General features: G+C 47.3%; 2 pseudogenes; both read right to left on the reverse strand.

Annotated features, from left to right (window-relative positions):
* Positions 1 to 1011, reverse strand: part of LOC102381617 — a 4710-nt pseudogene extending 3699 nt beyond the window's left edge.
* A 1351-nt stretch (positions 1012 to 2362) lies between these two features.
* On the reverse strand, positions 2363 to 3951 carry LOC112548913 (annotated as a pseudogene).
* Between the last annotated feature and the right edge of the window lie 581 nt (positions 3952 to 4532).

The raw sequence follows: 4532 nt of genomic DNA on the forward strand, positions 1-4532 counted from the left end.
CCAGGTGGGGAAGGGCAAGCCCCAGAAAGGGGTCAGCACTAAGGAGAAGTCCAAGTATGGGCACGGCGAGCCTCAGAAGGGGGGTCGCATGACTGAGAAGCCCAAGTTGGGCACGGCGAGCCCCAGAAAGGGGCAGCCCTATGGAGTAGCCCAAGTGGGGCACGGCAAGCCCTAGGAAGGGCGCCATCTGGGTGAGGAGCCCAAGTGTGGATGCGGAGGGCCCCAGATAGGGGGCAGTATTATTGCAAAGCCCAAGTTTGGGCACTGGGAGCCCCTGATAGGGGGCCGCATTGTAGGGAGGCCCAAGTTGGGGACCAGAGCGCCACAGGAAGGGGCAGCACAGGAAAAAAGGCCCAGGGAGAACGGTAAGGGGCCATATAGGGAGAGAATAGAATTAAGACAACAGTGATTACATCTGTGAGGCTTGGGCTGCGGTATTGGGGAGGAAAGGAGCTGCAGACAGCGCCCCCTAGCGGAGGGGGCAGGACAAGGGCAGTCTCCCGCTAATTAATTACTTAATTAATTAAGATCAAAGGCATGGCAGGCGAGACAAGGCGGGCGGTTGCCCAGAGACAGGTGCGGGGGTCACATTGAGGGCGGCCCAGAGTGACGACCTGTCACAGGCATCTACACATGTCCCGATCCAGACCCCGCCTGTCAGGCCCAGGCAGACTCTCTTGCTCAGGAGAAGAGGGTATTGCAAGGGGTTGCAGATAACTACATACCTGTCATAAGACATGACTACCCGGAGGAGACACTCTGCTCCACAAATTGTCAGGGAGAGGAAAATCTAAGCCCCACAGCCAGCTGGGGGGAAACAGGGGGTTTCCTGGGGTGAGAGAGTCTGCTGCCATTTTGGGGACAACAATAGTGTTTGACTGATGTCGATGAAGGCCAGTTGGCTGAGGAAAAAGTACATGGGGTGTGAAGGGAGGAATCCACTTGTATTAGAAAGATGAGGAGACCATTTTCAGACAAGGCAGCAATGAAGGCTAATAAGATAAGGGCCATGGAGAATGTGTACATTGGTCTGGCTCAGGAGTCCCAGCAAAATGAAGTCTGCTGAAGAAGTTTTGCTCCCACTCTTCATTTCCTCTTCCTGTGGATGTGCCTGAAGTCCTGGCCAAGAACTACATTCCTTAGTGAATGTGTACAGACTTCCTACTGGAAAATACTAATAGCAGCTGAGGCACCCAGCAGGTTTCTTCTCCAGTGGAAGAAATGACATTTACTCCTGCACTTTCTCACCATGGATGTAAAGCTAGGGAGCTTCTTGTTTGTCCCCATTGCCCTTTTCTGTTATGTCTTGCATAAATCTGATCAATTTATTTTACAAAAGCCTTAGAGAGATATTTGGGTAACAGCTTTTATCATTGGTAAGGCTGATAAAGAGAAAAGGTTAGATTAAAACAAAGCTTTCCTTTTATCCTGTGAAAACCATGTGTTCCACCTTTGGCCATAATGGAGTGAAAGTGGTGAACAAACAGGTGAGACAAGAATCAACCCTGAAGTACAGCGCTTTGCTCTTACAAGTAGTTGTTGCAAAGACATGCATCTAAGCACTTGGACTCATAGGATCATAGGCAAGTAGGCGTGGAAGGGACCTCACAAGGTTACATCTAGTCCAGCTCCCTGCTCAAAGCAGGATCATCCCTATCCAAGTGTCCCCAGTCAAGTGTCCATCTCACCTGCTCTTAAAGCTTTCCAAGCATGGAGACTCCTCAGCTTTTCTAGGTAATCTGTTCCAATGCCCAGACAGTCCCAAAATCAGCTAGTTCCCGATAATCTCCAGCTTAAAGTTCCCCGGCTGCAGCTTGAGGCCATTTTTCCTAGTCTGGTCCCCAATAGACACAGAGAAAAGCCCATTTCTATAATTTCTATCTTACCCTTCAGGTATTTGAAGACAGTTATAGAAACCTCCAGGCAGTCTTTTCTTCTTCATGCTATATATGCCCAGTACTTTAAACCTTTCCATAGAAGTCTTGGCTCCCAGGCCCCAGATCATTTTTGTTGGTCTGCTACTTGACCTATTTGCTGCAGAATGGTTTGGGCTTTCTGCAGAGGGTCAGCATAAGGGAACCACGAAGTATCAATCCCCCATAAAGTCTTCATGTATGCAATAATTTAGTTAAATTTCCTGTAAGAGGAGAACACTAGAGAGCTGGGAGAGTGGGGTGGACTTCATCAAAACTTTTTTCCAAGTGTCTAGGAGTCCAGACACCCATGATTCTCAGTAGGAGACTAGCTGTTAAGTTACTGAAATAATTTATCTTCCTTCTAAACATTGAAGTCTTCTCACTTTAATGAGACACAGCTCATAATAAACTATAGTTTCTGTAAATTTTCCTAGAAGACTCTGCATTTACAAATCAGATATATTAGGGGGTCCTAAGACATCCCTGTTTCTCAGGCTGTAGATGAGTGGATTCAGTACTGTGGAGACAATGGTGTAAAAGACAGACATAATCTTGTTTTGCGCTGGTGAGTGGTAGGAGCTGTACATGAAGATGGCTGCCCCACAGACCATGCAAACCACAGCCAAGTCAGAGGAGCAAGTGCCAGAGCTTTCTGCTGTCCTCTGGTTGAGTTCATCCTCAGGACCCTAAAGAAGATAGAGGAATAAGAGGCTAGTGTAATAGAAGAAGGGTTGAGGAGCAGGACAATACTACTCACAAGCACCAGAGTCTCATACTGAGAGGTGTCAGAGCAGGACAATTTTAGCAGAGCTGGGACCTCAGAAGATGTGGTCAATCTCTTCTTAGCCACAATAAGGAAGAGTCAGGGTAAACACTGATTAAATAAAGGCATTTATGGATGATCCCATCTATACCCAAGCTGCTAAAAAAAGCAGATGTTCCTGCTCATGATGGGTACAGCAAGGGGTTGCTAACAGCTAGGTATCTGTCATAATCCATGACTGCCGGACGGAGGCACTCTGATACACCCATTGTCAGTGTGAGAAAAATTGGCGTCCCACATCCAACTGGAAAAATGGGGTTACTTGGGTCAGGAAGTCTGCTAACATTTTGGGGACCACAATTAGCATCTGAAAGATGCCCATTAAGGCCAATTGGCTGAGGAAAAAGTATGTGGCTAATAAGATGACAGTCAAGGAGAACATGTGTACATTGGCCTGGCATAGCAGTCCCAGCACAATGAAGTCTGCTGAAGAAGTTTCATTCCCACTCTAAATTTCCTCTTTGTGTGGATGTGCCTGAAGTCCTGGACAAGTCCTTAGGGATTGTGCACGCTTCTAGTGGAGAATACCAATAGCAACTGAGGCACCCAGCAGAGTGTCTTCTTCTGTGAAACAAATGACAGACAATTTAGCCCTGTACTTTGTATGTCCAGCTGCAGTCTATCCCCCACACATTCTGGGGCAAAATTTGTGAAAGCTGGAGGCAAAGTGTGTCTCTTATATGAGATCTCATCATGTCTGGTGGACTCCAGGTAGAGGTGTGCCTCTACTTCCCCAGTAAGATGCTAGATTGTGCTCATGTGCCTTCCTGTCATGTAAGAACATTGGTGTCTTGAAACATGGCAGCTAGAGCTCATCATAAACAGTGGGAGAATGAGTGACAGGAGAAGCCAATTAGCAAACACCATTTTCAGCAAGCTTTCCTTGGTTAATGTTTCTGGCTGGGGCAGTGAACCAAAGAGTATCTCCGCATCGGAAGCAATCAGGGCTCAAAGTAAAGATGATATATTTTATTAGACCAACAAGATTTTTGCACAAAAGAAAAATTTCTTCAATTGCAAGCTTTCAGCATCAGGCATTGGAGAAAAGATTATAAAAGTGCTCCTGGGTACAGCTTTGCCCCTGGAGTTCCTATAAATAGGAATGATACTTCCCACTTGTTATTGCTGATGCGGTATGATCATCCCCTTTGCTCTCGCACAGCCTCAGTCACCCGCATACACAGCTGGGCCAAGCTGCTGGTTAAAACTCATTGACCTTAAAAATGTGAGGATAGACAGGCACTGGTTGAGGAGACGATGTGTGTATTTGAATAAAATCTGCAAAGAATTGCCTATCCTGGCACTTTTTGGATTCATTTGAACTCTGAGACCAGAGAAACTCCGGGACCTAATGTGAAGTGTGTCCTGGAGTCAGGAGGTGGGTGACGGGTTACTGCATTGTATTTGATCCCTTTTGGTGGGGTTGAGACTTGGGCAGAAGCCTGTTACATCCAAGAGGTGTCCGGCTGCGATGCTCTTAATACATAGGGAACGAGATTCCCTGGAGGGCAAATACCTGTCCTCTCTCTCTCTCAGTCTGTTGATGAAACCCATCTATGGCATGGGAAGCCATTGCAAAATCTTTCAAAAAATCTGAGTGTTACAGCAGTAGCTCTGAATAAGAGAAGCAGCCCTGAAGTCCTGTCTTAGAGGGACCACCGCAAAGTACCCTTGTAGCACCACAGGGAGCAAGGGACTGATGGCTCCCCTGCACCTGGGGCAGTCGTGCATTGTGGGTGTGTGTAACAGGGAACCCTAACCCTGTTACTAGGAGGCACGGTGGCCCCTTCAAG

This window comes from Alligator sinensis, unplaced genomic scaffold (genome assembly GCF_000455745.1).
Source record: "Alligator sinensis unplaced genomic scaffold, ASM45574v1 scaffold1663_1, whole genome shotgun sequence".
NCBI classification, from domain to species: domain Eukaryota; kingdom Metazoa; phylum Chordata; order Crocodylia; family Alligatoridae; genus Alligator; species Alligator sinensis.